The sequence below is a fragment of the Leptinotarsa decemlineata genome, unplaced genomic scaffold (genome assembly GCF_025532065.1).
Source record: "Leptinotarsa decemlineata unplaced genomic scaffold, Ldec_3_MD MMD2_tig00000090_RagTag_RagTag, whole genome shotgun sequence".
Classification (NCBI taxonomy): domain Eukaryota; kingdom Metazoa; phylum Arthropoda; class Insecta; order Coleoptera; family Chrysomelidae; genus Leptinotarsa; species Leptinotarsa decemlineata.
The window spans coordinates 2740223-2760302 of NW_027412541.1; the positions used below are offsets into that span (position 1 = coordinate 2740223).

Sequence of the window (20080 nt, forward strand, 5' to 3'; positions counted from 1 at the left end):
CAAAAAGAAGACTCAACGTACAGTTAATGCATATAGCTGCGTCAAGTAAGTCGTGTGGCTGGTGTGTCAGCTCTGCGGTCTTACGTCAATGCACGATAGATTTCAACAATGAAATCTTGCTGAAAAATGCGAGTTTATTGTCTCTAACAATTGTGCTCCCAAACAAATGTTCCTGTTGAAATTTCTTGTTGATCATGTAATAAAACTGATTCAATTTGAGAATTGATATTTTCTTCTTATATCAATGTATTCAGCTGAGAATATTTCAGGGAATAATCTTAACAAATACCACTCGATATGAAAATTGTCTTTGATGAATGTCCATTTTTTTAATCAAACCTAGTTATTTTTTAGCAATATCAATCGAGCAACCAATCACTCGCCCCATTCACTTGTGGTTTTATCATGCTAATTGATCTGATGGTAAATAACAAAGTTTTCATTATATAATGACCAAATCTTGAGTCTTGTGGTATTACTTTCGATAAACAATGTTTGGTTGAGAACGCCAATGCCATTGCCCTTCAGCCATCTTGGATAAATCGAAGAACCCATAAATATTGCTGATCGAAGACGGCCAGGACATCGGTGAGGTGATGTTTAAATTACTGTGATCAAGTTAGCTTCTCATACTGCCGGTGCCGTCAATCCATCCATCATCCGTGCTAATCATTTTTTGATATAAACAGTTATAAATTGCATATAAATTCTTATTGATTATTGTTATTACTGGCTTTTATTGGATGTAACCAGGAATTTCGAGTTCATTAACAGGCGTTTATTGCTAAATTGATTTGTTCTCTCATTCACAAGTACGTCAACACTTTCACAGACGAAAATAACAAATATCAGTATTTGTGATCGAAGCCACAATGATTTGATTATTACAATCGAAAGAACTTTCTCTTTAGGTGCTAATATCAAATTACCTTCAGTTTGTTCTCTTACAATAGGTCAGTGAGAGTTATTACTATTTATACCCCAGGTTGTAATCAAATCGTCGGTAAATGATACTTGTGAATGCATTTTCTAGAATCACTGCTACCATCATTTAAAAAATTTCAAAAACTCAAGGTCATTCTTGTATAATTTTATTAGTTGAGGGTGTTCATGAGTACTGTGTTAAATATTTTTTCTGATGTTGTCAACGATCAAGAGACCCGAAAAATAACTTCAACACATTTATATCCGGTCAGGAAAGTTTAAACTCTTAATTTGATCAGTTTTGAATATTCCAGATGGAAGATTCCCAATTTATTTCATCATTGTCAGCCACCTTCAAACAAACTCCCAATTTATATTGATAAATAAACTGGCAACTTCTCACTGTGATATTATTATAACGGCATCGAAGTAAATTCAATCTAGCTATATTTGCTAAGTTGTTTTCGACTTTTTAAGTTTTCATGTAAAGTCTGAGTAAATCATATAACATTGACTGATTACTTTCATAATGACGTCTGTTTAACATTCAACATTAAAAAATATTCTATCCATGCGTTTATATAAATTATTAAGCTATGTTATTGGGTCAAGAAAACTGTAGCTAGTATCATTTGGTCTCCGAAGTTATGACTTTTATGAAAAGATATAAATATATATCCCCGATTTATTAAAAATGCAGTTACAAATGTCAGTAGAAGGACCATAATTTGTATTGAACGTGGAGGACGACATACTGAAATGTAGGCTATAAGTGTTTGACAACCTCATTTAGATCAGTAAGTAATTTTTTGTACCCATTTGTATTTTCTATAATATTATTGTTGTTTAAAATTCATAATAATAATAATAGTTCTATCGAAATTATTTGAATTTTTTTCAGTTGCCTCTGCTTTTTCGAAATCAAAGGTTTGTTTAAAAAAATAGCCAAGTGATTGAAACTTTGCACCAGTCATGTTGAAATTTTTATAGCAAATTTTCAATTTCTCTTTAAAAATGTCCGTATACGTAAAAATGTGTCAGAAAAGTTAAACTCCATGATGAGTTTGTTAAGTATACATGAATTGATGACAATTAACCGAACTTGTTTTTTAAAATAAAGGGGATATCTGCCAAAAATAAGCAAAATGTTAACTTTATCCTAGTTGCATAAAATTTGGCGTATGAATTAAAATTGCCGTAGACACAACTTTACCAAGTAACTTTTTGTTAAATTCGATCTACAAATGCACTTTTTCAATTTTTTTCAAAAAAAAAAGTTGAATTTGACAAACACTGAACGTCAGTGGGTCGCAGTTGGCCGCATCATTTTAAGTTAAATTTAAAGCACAAACAAGTGCCGAAGTTAAACTTCATTGAAACTTTTCGAAAAAAAAGTTTCCCATATGGTGCGCACTTTAATGGTGACACTGTATATATTTTTGGAGGATGCAACTAATTTTACTTTAATTTCAGGATTTTCATATCAATATAAGTCACAAAAAGGATCTGAGGCTCTATAACTTCTGTTTAATTACCTGCGAGCGCTCTCGACAGCTGATGGTCATCCTCTAGGCCCTACTCTATCTGAACGTGTCATTCTGTTGTGTGTCCTTTTATACGGTCCGAACGCCTCAATACAGGTACTTTAGGTAAATTTGCCTGTATTTGGATTACATCAGGTACTATTCTTTGTGTTGGATCTTCTCTAGGTTTATTTTTTCTAGGAGTTTGTCTTGATTTGTTTAATATATTGAATGTTAGGTCTTGTTGAGTTACCTACTGTATTTGTCTGTACTGTCGCTTATTGGTTCTTTTTTGTTCATGGCTCTCCGCGATAGATTTTGACAGTTTATTTATATGAACATTTAGTTAGAAATGTATTTGCCTCGTTAAAAAGAGTACTTGTTTCATTCTAGAGTTCTGTTAAATATCGTTGCAACAAACATGAAGTTGACAGTCACCTAAAAAAATACAAATCCAAGTGAATTTTACAAATACACTTTAATTTGATAAAAAATACTCCGAACTGATTTGATTGCGGCTACTTCAAATACATATTAAATCAAAATAGTAAAAATATGTATCATACGGGGATAATTAAAATTTTCCAAAAGAAAAAAATAGCAGGCCATGACTTCGTATCTGAACATAACTTTTAATCCCAAGCAACTTTTCCGTCCAACATATTTCTAGATTTTTTGAAATAAGGGTACTTTACTCTTGAACGAACTTTATATTTTTTGGCCTATCCTGTATGGTGTTTGTCTGTCATAAAGCCATTTCAGGTACACTATAGTTTTGGAACATGCAACAACTTTTGTCAAGAATAAAATTTTCTGAGAAATCGATAATAAAAAAGTTTCCCATTTGTTGCAGACTTAGTGGACCACACTGTATATATATATATATATATATATATATATATATATATATATATATATATATATATATATATATATATATACAATATATATGTATATATATATATATATGTATATATATATATATACATATACATATATATATATATATATATATATATATATATATATATATATATACATTATATTATCTTTAATAAATGATGACTTTGCTACCTAACTCTTTTATTAATGCAAGAAATATTTACCAAACAAACAACTTCCATAATTCATTTAGTCTCTTTTCATGCTTTGAATTGTGACTAATCCAATTATAATTATGATGTCAATCATTTCTACTCTCTTGGGTTTATTATATCATTATTTAAGATTGTTTATTTCTCATGATATAAACACCTGCTAGTTTGGAATTGCTTGGAGAAAATTTTTATTGGTATTATGCTTGAAGGCTTTTGCGATTAGTGAAACACATGAGATATAATGAGTTTAATATGTTTCATTTAAGTTATTTTAAATTTTGTAATTGTGTTGAAGTATGCAAAACAGAACACTTACAAATTCCATGTAGTTCAAATGTGTTTAAACGCTAGAAGTTGTACATCGAAACTTGTTTACTTCATTAAGGTTTGTTTTTCAAATTGATTTTTTTACTCGTGGTTAATGAAAAGTAATCATGATATTGTTTGAATATAGTTCGCTCTAAATTATAACCAAATTATTGACGATGATATAAATTATGACGATCATTATTGACAATAATAAAAATTTTACAGGCCAAGTGAAACATTGATTTCGATATAGTGAAGTTTAGAGTTTAGTTAGTTTCGGTCATAAAGTTTTAATCAAAGAAGAAAGAAATTTATATAGTAGAAAAATTATAGGACCGATATATTGGAGTGACTTTGAAAAACAGGAAATGTTTCAAAGCCGGTAACAATTGCGGTCTAAACAAATCCTCTCCTCTTGGTGAGGTAGTTTCCTATAGACTGATCTTTCCTGCTGAATGTCGTTCCTCACTCTCATCTCAATACCAGGTGACAACGAAATTATTGCACCTACCTACATGGCGCCATTAAGATTTTTATGGGGTGAGAAATTTGATATTCAGAACGGAGATATAGTTCATTGAAATCAATATTTTTTTTAAATATATACCAGTTTGACTAAGAATGAGCCAAAGTCGAAAATTTCAAATAGAATTCTGTATATTTTCAGAGCGTTTGATATGATGAATTATCTTTTCAACGATATATCACGTGTAACTATCTCTATTGAAAATGACGTAATAACCATTTTTCCAAAGTCAATACAGCAGTATTATGATATCATCTATAGAAAAATATCAAAAAACTTGGTGTAGTGGGAAAGAAAAAGTAAGTTAACTGAGTTTATGAAAACAATCAAAAATTGGAATTTTTCATCAATATTCGTATATCTACTTCTCCATCTTCATATAGAAAATGTGGGAATTTTTGAAGAAAGGAAGGAAGCAATCAATTGCAAAAATCAACTCCATACACAGATGTGTAGATGATGCAAAGAAATAACTTATAAAAAAACTTTTCTCTATTCCGTTTTTACTCCAAACATCCCTGATAGAATCCAATCCGATATCATTCACAGGATTCATACACAATATAATTGATGAAGGAAGTTAAATTTCACATACGTACATGGAACACAGTCATCTTCACTGCTAGATATATGATGTTTCGCCGAAGACACTTGCCTTATTGGCTCATCAGTAGCGAATACGGATAACATTATAAGAAAAAACCCTCAATTCGTTCATAAAATAACTAAATAGAGAAAGGTATTTTTTGTATAATCTGTCTGTTTTTCCGTTAATTAGCTATCGCCCCCATACGAACGACAACTCTCAGAAGTTGAGAGACTTGTGCGAGCTAAGGACTAGTGAGGTCTTACCTTTTAACGTGTGATCACTAACTCGGTTGCAGAATCATCCCAGCTTCAACCAGATAAATTCTCTAGAGAAAAATATCTGGTCGAGGCGGGAATCGAACCCACGAGCGTTCATATAAAAGTTTTTTTTTCGGTAGTATTTTTCTTTCATGTAATTCATTGTTTATGTGAAAATAGCTGTTTCGAGAGGTCTTTATCTTCCAGTTTGTGACTGAAAATTATCTTTGCATGATTTACACATCTTTTCATGGAGCCAATTTTTGGAATTGATGGCTTCCTTCCTTTCTTTGGAATATTTCCACAGTTTTCGTATTAAGATGAAGAAGTAAAATTCCAAAAACTTTCATTTCTTTCTTTGGAAGATTACCACATTTTTGTATCAACATGTAAAATTAGAAGGCCAAAAAATTCCTTTCCCACAAATTAATCTCTACTAAAAATATACCCTTTCAATTAACTTCACTTATTTCGAAAATCTCAATACAAAGCTCCATATTTTGAACCTTTACGTTAACATGTAGGTACTTCTTCAACTACGAATATACCTCAGAGATACTAAGTGGTTCATTGTTTGTGCGAAAGTTAGTTAGTAGTAATTGACTCACATTGAGTTAGAGCATAATTTTTGAGTGTGTTTTATCACCCTGCCATCTTACTCAAAAAAACTATTTTTCAGGATTATCTTTTGATCTATTTGATATATATATATATATATTACTGAATACTTCTACTGGAAAAATGATCTGTACTAATTCCAACCTAAACAATTTCGTAAGTTAGAGCCCACAAAAATGTTTAACGAATTGAATGAAAGTAACAAATATCTCCCAAATGGCATAAATCTGCTCCACAACCTTCTTAAACTGTAAACAAGGTTCTACCCTTCAACAAAATCACATTTAAAACAGAATAATCCCTTATCATTGTGTTTGACAGCGAGAGTCTGTATCAAATTCATCTCGCAGTCACGTGAGCACTTTTGAAATTCGTTATAAAAGGGTGCATTGAAAGAGAAGTCAAGGGGAAAAGATACCACTTGCTGTTGTCGCTTCATTGTTAATGGTGATTGATCGAGAATGGAGTAATCGATATTATCAGGGAAACATGTGGAAGCTGCTTGGTGCCCATTATCGATTCGAAAGTTGCTTTAGTGATTCTTTTATTTGAATTGATTGATTGGAGTTAAGTGACAAATAACTTGAAGGGAAAAGCTATATCATGAATAGACAAGGAAGGGATCGAAAATAAGATAATACTATGAATATCGAGAATAAACTTCGAAATATTCATCCTCATACAAAATCCTAAACAACACCGTTTATATAAATGTCTAGCAGAAAAATCAAATTTCCGTTTGATAGTGACACATGTGTTTTATAAAATTATATAAATTTTCGGGAAAAGTACCGCACACAGAGGCATCTGCTGGTGTCGGCAACGGCAAAAGAACATCAGACCAAATTTGTTCGCCAGTTACATATCCGACTCAACTACTTTCAAAATATACATACAGTATGATATAATTATATTTCATCAGTTCGGACTTCCATTCCATTCCATCTAATATAATATAAATTGATTTGAAATCCCTGAAAAACATTAAAAAAGATTAACCGAAAATAACAATTTTAATAAACAAAAACCAAAAAACTGTAATTACAAAAAAATAACATACAAGCAACAACCAAAAAAAAGTGAAAAATTGAAATATTAATAAAAGCTGAAAATTAAAAAAATATCATTAAGAAAAATAAAAAGTGAAAATAAAAATTAAAAGATTCCAAACCAAGTTATATCACGACTTTTCGATTGTTAGTATCCACAATCGTCTTCGGTTGATAACTGGGCTTAGGCTGCGTTGTTTAGTAAAATTGTTATTTTCGGTTAATCTTTTTTAATTTTTTTCAGGGGTTTCAAATCAATTTATATTTTATCAGACAATGGAAGTGCGAACTGATGAAGTACACCACGAAACATTGTCAACCACCTTCAAACAAAAGCAGCTACTTTCCGAAGATACCGGATAGAATAGAAAAGTTTATTAACTACATTACATTTTCATGGTTGTAGCAAGTCAAGTGTATAGGCTTTCTTAAATAAACATATAAAACAAAGAAGTAAATTGTTAAAATGTAAAAATATTAAACAACGCAGGGGTTGCCTACGAACATATATAAACAAATAAATATTCACCTATGATAATGGGGGTATTTACAAACTACTACAGTACAATCGATACCGGTGAGTATGTTTCATCTCGAGACTGAGTAAAAACATTAGTTGAGTAGCATTTCATTGATGACTCTTTTGAATTTGGTGATACTAAGCTCTTTAATGTTATTTGCCAGAGAGTTGAAAAGACTGTGATCAATGGAAGTCATTTTTGATCTGAAAGAAAGCTATATTGTATATTCTATATCCAGAAAATTCGCTTCACGACCATTCAAGGGGGTTAAACACATCCCCGAAATGAAAAAAATTCTTGAGGGATGAATTAAACGGAAAGCCATAGGAATGATTTTCAATACCAATAAAAATCTCTTCGACCCCATCCAAGAGGATTAAAAGTTGAACACACCCCCGAAATGAAAAAAAGCCTTGAAATATGAAAGAAAGGAGAAGCCACCTTAAAATGGATATGAATGATTCAAATTATTACGTATGATATATAACACGTATTATATTCAGTATCAGAAAAATCTCTTCCGCATCGTCCAAGAGGCTCAACGCAGTATTAATAACCATCTAAAAGCTTTATACACATATCATCTGCACAAAAATTAAAATTGGACCCAAAAAATCGACGCTTATGTTATTTAGCCAAAAAAAAAGGAAAATGGCCCAAAAATCTATTGAAAATTCCATTGGAGACGATTACCTGCCTATCTCAAGCAAAAGTAGAACCCTCGGGAGCCGCCCTTTAACATGCAGATACTCACCGTTTGCAAAGTATTCAGACCTCATATCTGATCCTCTGTTATGACAGCCGCAAATATGATCATATCTCGAGCTAAATGAATCACTCCGGATGGCAGAGTACGAATTCTTAGGAAAGTGCATCTATCATCTAACAACCATGAAGTTTAAAGAACTGGTAGACCAGAATATCTCTACAGCTGGCTCCACACCTTTTTCAACATCCAATATCAATCTACTGGTTATATTTGAACATCGCTCTGCCATTTTCAACAGCAGTTTTTCGCACCTAAACTCTATAACCAATTACCCAGTGAATACAGATTATATATATGACACCCAAGTTGTCAATTGAACGTCCAGACTGTACGACAAAATCAGTGTGAAACCATGAAATTGATAGTTTTGCAGATTTCTACAAGGATTCATCATTGAAAATTTATATTTCACGAATTCTCATAACTATTCCGATGAAGCATACTTAAAATTAACATTCTACAAAACAATCATTAATCGTACCCCAACGCCCAGCAGATCTTTATAACGCCCACACGAAAGCTTTTATTCGTTTCTATACCAAGACCCATTGTATTTATTAATAAAAAATGTTCCCCTCGATTTACGAATTGCGTGTTTTATCTCAATAACTGATGATGGTGCCTTTGCCCAGAAGGCTTTGCTTTTCTCTTGATTGATAGGCATTGTTTTCATTTTCTCGTTCCGGTTCAGATGGGTGGTATCATTTCATTCAGACTGAAAATAAAAATATGAATGTGACAGTAACTGATTAGTTCGATTCGAACAACCTACATTTATTCAAAATCCTATCTATATTCTAAAATAGTCATGGAGGATGATATTCAAGTTCAACTATAAATTCTTGATGAAATTAAACTCACACTCGAATGTGTACTTCATGTATGAGGTATCATGTTCGCATTTTGTGTTTTATTTTTAATTTTTCCGAAATAGGAATTTCCTTATGTTCATTTTACTACTTTTTATAAGAGTAGAACTCTACGGTCCTCAGATCTGATATCCACTTTTTCGACAAAATAGAAGTATAGTTGCTTCAGAAAAAAGGCATATCTGTTCATATAATGATAATAATAATTATAATATTTATTCAGATTCAAATCACAAAAAAATAACTAAAGTAATACATACAGTTGAATAAACATCGTAGAAACGACAGAAGCATCAGACACATAAGATAATATAAAATCACAATATGTCTCTCTGTATGCCTGTTTGCGTAATATAAGGCAAGGTAAGACCTCGTAAATCTTAGCTCACACAAGTTTCGACATCTAAGGGTTGTCGTTCTTATGGTGGCGACAGATGATTAACGTAAAGAATAGAAAACAGTTGTCTTTCAATTTTTAAGACTTCTCAACTGAAAACAAAAACCGTGTTGAAACTTTAACAAGGGGAAATCAAATTATTCGAAGAAGGATGAAATGAGAAAACTTGAAAAGGCGTTTGATATAGAGAAAATGAAATAAACATCCGAATAACTTCGATTATTCGTTCCGAAATAAGAAAAAATTGAAGAAATATCTCCTACTAATTTTTCACATATTTATTGGTTCAAGAAATATCGAAAAAATAGATAAATACTTTTCCATTTTGTCTATCAAAAGTCAATAACTGGAAGCAAATTAATTTATCTGAAAAATTTCTATGAAAACTTTCCATAGTTCTAGAAACATTTGTAAAAATATTCAAAATATTTTGAAGAAATTATCAAAAAAATATTTGAAAATTATCATACTGATTTCAAGAAGTTCCGTAAATGGGATTATTATGCGTAACCTCAGTGATAATGCTAACTCTAAAAGTATCGTGGCAATCACATACAAACAGATGTATTTTCATTCTCACAAAGATTGGCAAAGTCTGATGATATCGAGAGAAAAATGTGATATGTTGAAATCCTACTGTTTGCCAGAAAAATAGTGTGAGAGCACTCCAACACTACAGCAATTCGTTCCCCAATCGTAAATTACCTAATCGGCATTTTGCTGTGCTTCGTCGTCGATTCAGGAACAATGGACAATTTTCGAAAAGAGGAGAACTAAAACAAGTTTTGTAATCAGTGTCACTGTTTTCCAAGTTTGAAAGCCGTGGATTTTTGGAATTACTTCCTGACGTTTAGCTGGCGCGAGTGGCTAGCTTCTTCAGAGTTTAACCATTATGGCTTGCTGTCCAATGACTAACTTTTAGGCTTCTTAGGCTTAGGCTAACTTTTAGTCATCGGACAGCAAGCCACGATGGTTAAACCTCTGAAGAAGCTAGCCACTCGCGCCAGCGAAACGTCAGGAAAAAATTCCAAAAATCCACTGCTTTCAAACTCGGAAACAGTGACACTGAAAACCTCAGCCGCGAAAATCTGAACCGTTTTGTCAAGTTTTGTAATACCTGAAGATACAGAAATTGACGTTCAAGCCTACTTTGAGGTAAATCCAAATAATTCCATCAGATATTCATCTAGAGAAATAGCTGCTCCACCTTTTGTTATTCAACAAATTATGAAGAAACATAAGATTTCTCCTTATAAGTTAACACTAGAAACTGGTGACCCTGTGAGACGATTGGGGTTTTGTCTCGGTTGTTCATGAATAAATGCAGACAAGAACCAAACTTCATAGAAATATTATATGGAGCGATGAGGCTAATTTTTCAAATTGTGGAATGTATAATAGAAAGAATTATCATAATTGGAGTTGACATAATCCATTTCCAGTCCATCCCCACAATCCGCAAAGACGATTTAGTAATAATTTTTGGTGTCGTCTAGTTAGAGGCAGAATTATCGGTCCATTTTTCTACCATGGTTCTTTGAACGGACCCCGTTACAATAATTTATTAACAAGAATTTTTCGATTATCTTGATCAGGAGGCTCGTCAGATGATCTATTTTCAGCAGGATGGAGCAACAGCACATAATTTCACTGGCGTAAAAAAATTGTTGCGAGACTGTTTTGGAAACAAATGGATTGCTACAAATAGTCCTGTTAAGTGGCCTCCTCATTCACCAGACATGACACCTTTAGATTTTTATTTTTGTAGATTTCCAAAAAATGAGGTGTACAAAATAAAATATTATAATGCAGATGAACTGCAAAATTATATTGAAACTATAATTAATAGAACTGACGGCCGAGATGTATTAAAAGCAACATGTAGTGTCAAGAGATGGGCTGAAATATATGTTCAATAAGAAGGATGTGTTACCCGATATTTTATAGCTCTTTATTCGCCAAAACAAAGAAATGTTTTGTACTAGTGAAAGAAATAAATATTTCCACTCGCTCATTTTCAACTTTAGAAAGAAAGGTGTTGTTGAGAATGCTATTACGAATCGAAATGCATGATGAATTAATAGGTTTCCACTTTCAAAAATGTAATTTTATGCAATATGGGGTTCTAGTAGCAACCCCTTGTTTGTTATGCGGTAGGCATAGCACTGCGATATAGGATGATAATAAGATATGTACAGTATGATTTGGCTAGATAAGACCTATTATTTACACAAATATTATTCACTATGTGTTCCAAGTCAAATGCAGTTGACAGTTGACGGACGGTGCAATGCCGTTCGCGAAATGAAATTTCAATGTTTTTGGCAAACATAATATCAAGTTTGTATTTGGTTGAAACAACCCTAATTGCTTCAAAGTGAGATGGAATTAGAAACGTTGAAACGCCCCAATGAACGAGGTTCACCGGGCAAATGTAGAAAGCTATTCTTGACGCTCTGCTCAGAGTATATGACAGTCGGACTCAGTGCTCACTTATCTGAAATAAGTGATCACTGTTTTTATTGTCAATATTGCCTTCATGTGAAGTATTTGTTTGACAGAGATTCTTTCACCGATTCTAGTACACAATCAGAGGGCGCACCACCACGCGTTGGCGTCATGAATAGTCTTCCTTAAGTGTATGTAGTGAACCAAGAATGACAGCCTCCTGCATATTTCAGGACAAGATTTATTATTATCAATATTATATTCAGTTTCATTTTCGCTAATTTCGAACAATATTGCTCGAAAGGAGGAATTTATAAAAATCCATAAATTCATTTAATTGTTACTAATTAAAATGCATATCAATCGCTATCATTTCACATGAATATTAAAATTTTGATATTGAAAGTATTTCAAGTTTTTGTTGTGGTTGAAGAGTATTTTTGCACATTTGCGCATGATACACTGAGGATAACATCAAACCTTTTTGAATATTTGTTCTGAACTTGATTGCATTTACAGTATGTCGAGTACTTTCAATTCCAATGAATATTCAATATTATTAACCAGTCATTTCCTACATTATGAAATGAACCTTCAGTGATTTCATTGCAAGCAACTACTTTTCGATCCACGAGTTCTGAAATGAACTTCAAATGTCACGTATCCTCTCAAAAACATTATATTCGGTGATATAGTGGGTTCTTCTAAGGAACCCGTCTGCTTGTCTACCGCTTTGAATAAGTAATAAACCAAAACGAATTTCCAACTGTTGTAACGTTTCAATAATATTAGTTACATGACAATTATCCAAACCGGTGGATAGGCAAATTACCTTAAAATGACCTGCTAGATTACCTGATATGACACCATTAGATTTTTTGTGGAGATTCGTTAAATCTAAAGTATTATAAATACTTATGAAACTCGGTGGACTAGTTCGCAGCCGGTTCATTTCATGTATTGGTTTTTTGGCCTTTGAGGGTGCCGCCAACTTTAAGTGTGCACAATATTGTTTACTTCGACTATATCGGTTTTGAATTCAGTTGAGGAAGATCTTGAACTAAGGCAACGAACAATTTTGACAATTCAAATATATCACATATTCTTGTTTGAAAATTCTTCATACCACATCCATTCTTCTACAACTTCCAAATAATTCCGGCTCTTCCTCTTTAAAATTATTTATTTATTTATTCATTATTATAATACATCAAACAGGCTAAAGCCCAGATTAAGAGGTGATCCTAATGAAATTACCCCAGAAACATTCCATAAAGTAGGAATTAAATTAGTAAGTATAAACACTTTATTTTTATTACTAAGTGAATGGTGAACATTTTGATCATTTATTGGAATGAATCGGAGTAAGTTTAGTCTAATCAACAAATTCAAAAACATGAAAAATAGAGATAAAGTTCCTAAAAATATGAGCGATAGCTCATTCGATTCAGAATCACCTCTAGAAAAATGTTTTTGAAGGATTTTGGTGCAGGTAAAAAATTGCAATTGTTATTAACAAAATAAGATTTAAAAAAAACTGTATTTAGTTTTTCGTTAATAACTCAAAATATATTGATATGTAAGCAATTTTGAAAAAAGCTCGTTAAAGAGGAGGAAATTTCCGATAAAAAAGTCCCAACTTCCGAAACTCTATCTCCATTATTTATAATTTTAATTTTACGTTGAAAATAGAGTTACGCGCTGCTGTTAGGACATACGCGCGCTGCCTCTAAAGAGAGTTTATCAAAAGAAATAATTTTTTATAACAAAATGTCATTTTAAAAATTTGAAAAAATCAAGTATCTTCATAACACTTGAATGAATCGAGTCCCGTAGAAAAAAAGTATTATCACCATTTTTCAAAAAGTTATTCAATTGTTAACTAACACATTTTTTCCCAATCTCCGTTGGCATAAATAATAGAATAAAAGGTAAAAATAATTGGCCTATGAATTTTAAACTTCGTGGATCCCTTTTGATATATATACTTCAAACGATCCTGCGATAAAAGTTCATAAAAATTTATTATATTAAATTGTTAATTATGATTTTTCATAAATATTCCAAAATGAAATATCTTAAAATTTTTGGGAAAGAAAGTTTTTGGCTTTCTACTACTCCATCTGATACAAAAAAATGGATGAGAGAATCTTCCAAAGAAAGGAAGGAAGTAATCAATTTGAAAATAAGTAACTGTATACATGGATGTGTAGATCATGCAAAGAAGTAACTTTCAGACACAAACTGAAAGAAAGTCCTCCTGAAACAGCTACTTTCATATAAACATTGAATTACATGAAAGAAAAAAATTCTTTCGAAACAAATACTTCTACATGAACACTGAATTATACAGAAGATACTTTTCTCTATTCAGTTTGTATATCGAACATTTGTTGAGGAATAAGAATCAGATATCATTCACATGAGTTCTACTTTGAATGAATGGTAATAAATTGTACTCACATGGAACACTGTCACCCTAACTGGTATACACCGTGTTTCGCCTTAAGACACTTGCCCTAAGGCTCTTCAGTACCAAATTGGATAACATTATAGAAAATACACACACTTCATTCATGAATTACGATTTTGAAAAGTAGTAGAAAGCCAAAAACTTTCTTTCCCAAAAATTAATCACTCCTAAAAATATAACCCATTCAAATCATCTAAAAATTGTTGATGAATTTTTTTTTCAATTGATATTTAGCTATTTCTGTTTTCACATTGAACAATGGCAGTTATTAACATAGGATATGAATTTTTTAAGTAATTTGTTTATTAAATTGTTTTAAACAAATAGAGAAATTCAATATTTTTGAAAATTTTTTGTTTGCTGTTTTTTTTGTCTAGGGATAATGATGATTTAAAAAAATTCTCCTAATTTCAATTATTAATTGTTTAAAATCGATTTTTTATATTTCGATTGTTGTTAGTTAAGAAATAATTTTGCTTTTGAAAATCATAATTTACACTTTTAAATAGTTTGGCAAAAAAAAATTATTTATTATTCAATTGTTACTTAGTTTAACAATGTTTTATAAACAAATATTGACCAACGTTATATTTTTTTTTTCTGAAGCAGAAAAGAATCATAAAAACAGCTATATATGAAAAAAAATTAATGGCACTTTTTCACATATAGCTGTTTTCATAATTTTTTTCTACTTCAGAAAAAAAATATAACGTTGGTCAATATCTGTTTATAACAAATTGTTAAACTAATAATTAATCAAATAATAAATGAATAAAATTCTGCCAAACTATTCAAAAGTGTAAATTAGGATTTTTTAAAGCAAAATTGTTTCTTAACTGATCATTCAAACAATCGAAATATAAAAAAATCGATTTTAAACAAATAAAAATAAAAATTAAGAAAAAATTTATTTTTTATCATAATTATCTCTAGATAAAAAATTGCAGAAAAAAAATTTTCAAAACTATTGAATTTCTCTATTTGTTTAAAATAATTCAATGAAGAAATTACGTAAAGAATTCATATCCTATGTTAATAACTGCCATTGTTTGATGTGAAAAAAAATGTAAATAAATGGTAAAAAATGTTTGTAAACAATTTTTAGATATTTCATTTCGCAATAGTTATAAGAAATCATAATTAACTAATTAATAAATTTTTATAGGCCAATCATTTATACCTTTTATCCCATTATTTATGCCAACGGAGATTGGGAAAAAATTTGTTAGTTAACAATTGAATAACTTTTTGAAAAATGGTGATAAAACTTTTTCTCTACGGGACTCGATTCATTCAAGTGTTAAGAAGATACTATTTTTTTTTTCAAATTTTTAAAATGACATTTTATGTTATGAAAAATTAATTCTTTTGATAAACTCTCTGTAGCGGAAGCGCGCGCATGCCGTAAAAGCCGCGCGGAACCCTATTTTCAACGTCAAATATTAAAATTATAAATAATGAAGATAGAGTTTCGGAAGTCGGGACTTTTTTATCGGAAATTTCCTCCTATTTAACGGGCTTTTTTCAAAATTGCTTAAATAATAATATTTTTTTTTAGTTATTGACAAAAAACCAAATACCATTTTTTTTAATCTTATTTTATCTCATATTTTTAGGACCTTAATCTATATTTTTCATGTTTTTGAACTTGTTGATTAGACTAGTTAGTCCCTTCGACTATTTACGTCCATACTGTATATTTATGGTGTTTGCTCATGTGACTTTGTGAGAAAGAAATATAGAAGCATAATTCGAACTCTCTTGTATCAAAATACGAAATTATATATCCATTCAAAACATTAGGAAAATACTTGCCTCCGCCCAACTGATATCTTCAAAATTAGCTTTTCAAAGGTTTTCTTTTGTTCTTTGCCCACCCCACATTACTTTTAATTTTCTCTCGATCCTGCCTTTAAGTCACATGTTAGGAAGTAATAATCCGAACAAATCTATCAATACTAATTAAATCATGAGCCGAGTTTAGAAGGTAGTTTATCATCGAGGAGCCTCACTAACTACCGTTCGTCACGTGACGCGTAGAACATTCTCACAAATACATGTGTTATGACACGTGTTTGTCAAAATTAATGAACTTGACGCAAAAAGTGGTGGTTTCACCGTGAGGCGACATCGCCGGTAACACCCCGCTCGCGTGTTGCCATGGACACGAGTAGGCGTAACCGGCACCCACCTGGTTGTCATTTCACACACTGTCGTTTTTGAGAGCTACTTGAACTCGATAAGCAGCTTCTGAAGATCATCTAACAAAGAGGTTTTCAGTCGAGATTCTTTCATCAGTGACATATTTTTGGTAGAGGTGATGTCAAGAATGACTAATTTCTTAGCATATTCCTTCTTAATTAATAAGTTCTTCACTAATTGACTTTATCTTCTTATTTTTTCTTTGTGTTGTTATCTATTCGGGAGGACCACAGAGAACGCGAAACCTATTTTTATAATTCGAACTTCAGAATTAAGAAAAACATTTATTATCGCCATGAGGACTTGTAGTTACAAAGATTCGAATATTTGATGTTACATCTAAATATTGTAACTAATATTCTTTTATCTAAATGTAAAATACAAGTCTTGACAATGACTAGTAAATGCAAAATGTATTGTTTAATTACCCAGTGGAATATAATAACACAAAACAAAAAATGTGTCCGTGTAAAGAATCCAGAATCGGTAAATCAATCAACAAATTTATATGCGTTTACACTTCGACAGAGACTCTAAGTACATGAAATCTGTGTATGTGTGTAGATTGTTTGTATTTCTAAGGGTTTATCCACTTCCTGATATCTAAACATCCAGAACTCATTATGACGATAGGTTGTAGAAACTATAGTGAGCAGCTTTACAAATTCACACAAAATCATTTCTCCCCTTCATTCGTTACATATACCAGAGTTAATCTTTCTCCATGAGACACAATTTCAACATGAAACTTCTCAAGAAAATCTAGCTTCCACTATCGATCTAGTATTTTTTTCCAAAGAAAGGATTATTTTCACAAATAATACTTGTACAGAAATTTTGGGAGAAGGTTTGGTAAAATAACAAACATGATATGTGAAGAAAGTGATCGCATCATATGAGATAATTCCATTGATACAACGATTTCAAAATTATTATTGATACCGAGAATAACGCCCAGTTCTACCACCGAAAAAAAAAACTTTTTTTTCATTCAATTCCTGAGAATAATGCTATCAGTAGCGGTTCACGTTGGATTTCAATCGCTGGGGATTACATTCAATTGGAAAAACGTTAAAAGAAAGTTTATTCCACATAATTGCAGTTCTCCAAATGAAAGAAATTTTGACCAGTGAAGTTCGAGATGTACTAAGTTGAACCTCAAAACGATGAGCAGCCACAGTCCGTCGCGTATTTCTGAAATGTACCGCTCTTGGTGGAATCAAATATGCCAAGTCACTTGCACACCTCCCGTGAAGGTATCTAAAGAAGTGGGACGAATCTCCAACCTTCCATCGATGTCCCAGACTATCAATGTTGCAGATGATGTTCGTGGCTTCAATCAGGAGGAATCCAGCAGCCTCAGGGTATGCTTAGGGGCGGAGATCCATACATGAGAACAATACTTTATAGAAGGTCTGATCTGAACTTTATATAAAATCAAGAGTTGCTGAAGTGTGTTCAGTTTTCTGGTTCAGAACAGTGTTCCAAGCTTTTGAGAAGCAGCAATTCCAGCGACGTGATTGTGCCAATACATATATTGTCTGTCAAGACATTATCATCCATTAAAACTAATGTTTGGGTTTTAGAGGAATTGAAATTAACCTGGTTACTTTCATCCCAACTCGAAATCAACTCTCTAGATCCTCATCAAGTTATGCAACCTCCTGATGCCGGTGAATCTAGGCATTCGCAGCAAATGTCTTGAAAACAAAATGGAATGTCGAAACAAGTGTGACAGCTCACTTGTTTCGTCAGCAAAGCAATATATTAGATTATTGGTTGTTTCCAATAAGTCATTGATATACAATTAAAAGAGGGTTAGAGACAATATAAATCCATGGAGAACACCAGAGTTGATGGTAAAAGTATTCTAGAGATATCCATCGAGGGCCACTTGCAAGAAACGTTCTTTCAGGAAGCTGGAGAGCCATACACAAAAATGATCCGACAAGCCATAGCAAACCATCATGCCAAACACGGTCAAAGGCCTTAGAAATATCAAGCGCAACAGCACTTGATTCTGTATGTTTATCGATTGCGTTATTCCAAATATGGGTGACATACGACAGAAAGTCGTCTGTTGATCTTTGTTACCGAACACCATATTGATGATCGCTCAAGATGTTGAAGCCTTCCAAATATTTGAGGATATTGTGGTTTACGACTTTCTCTATGATTTTTGATATCAGTGATAGCAAAGCGACTGGTCTATAGTTATTTGGAAGATTTTTCATGCCCTTTATGGGAATAGGTGCACTTTGTAAATACCATGACGGGTACTTCATCAGGACCAGACGTATTGTTGATATTGAACTGTTTCAAAATTCGCCTGGCTAGACGCTCGCTGTCGATTCTAGTGTGGGGATAGTGGGTAGTGCCTTTTCTAGGAAATCGACAGTGGAGTGGGACGCAACTTGTTCAGCAAGTAGATTTTCAGTCTCTATGGCTGTTGTTGCAATTGAACCATCCGCTTGTGTTAGTGGTGGAATTGTGGATTTTGTAAAGTTTTGATTAACAGTTTGAGCTACCGACCAGAAGAATCTAGACCCGTTGGAAATAGCAAGCAGTTCATTCCTAATTCTCTGATTGTGAAGTCCTTTGCTTTGATTCATTCTAAGTTTACATCTGTTGCGAGCATTAACAAACCTAGTTCGGTTTTCGGCACAGGGATTTTTGCGCTACTGCCGGAAGGCTGGATAGCCGGTAAAGATAGTGGAGGAGTGAAATATATAGGTAGATAAAAATCTATTGAAAACATTTTTCTCTCATCACATAAATGTCTCTTTCCCTTCCCAAAGTTTAAAAATAAAATGGGGCAAAACAAGTTATTTTTGTGGTGTACAGACCAATTAACATGTCCAGCAAAAATAAATCAATAGTAAGAAAACATTTTAAGCATGATATAATACAAACAATAATTGAATTAATCATAATGATATAATAATAATTATAATAGTAATAATGATAATAATGGTACTTGGGCAGGGCCTACCGCGAGGCGCCGGAAACCTTAATGCACTTGCTATCGACATATCCAGCATATGCGACCTCAACCTTTATTGACATAACGTTGCTCTAGGAGCTTCATCACCATCTACAGCACTTCCACGGTATTGAAAATTCACCGGCGTTGTCTGATGTTCTGTGGAAACCGTTGTGGAAAATCTATTGAAACTATAGCTGAACATCAGAGTGAGGCGATAATCGTCATGGAGTTTTCAGCTACGTCTAAGAGAACATAATAATAATGATAATAATACTCGTCTTTATTGTAGTTACATTCAAATATTCAGATAAATTACAGAGATAGTTGCTGATATAACAAAAAGCGAAGTTCAACTCAGTTAGCACAAGTGCTACTGAGTTGTTCTTCCAACTTTTCTTCAAGCTCCTCAGACTCTATTCAGACCATTTGTTCTGATTGTTGAAGTTAATAGTGGAATAATGCCATATATACTTGCGAATCTCAAGGTCATGCCAGCTTGCCATAGTAAGGTAGAATTCTTGTC

At 32.3% G+C, this 20080-nt stretch overlaps 1 protein-coding gene across 1 annotated transcript in view; it reads right to left on the reverse strand.

Annotated features, from left to right (window-relative positions):
* Sp8 (Sp-like zinc finger transcription factor) overlaps positions 1-20080 on the reverse strand; it is a 306521-nt gene that overhangs the window by 134757 nt on the left and 151684 nt on the right. The window lies entirely within an intron of this gene.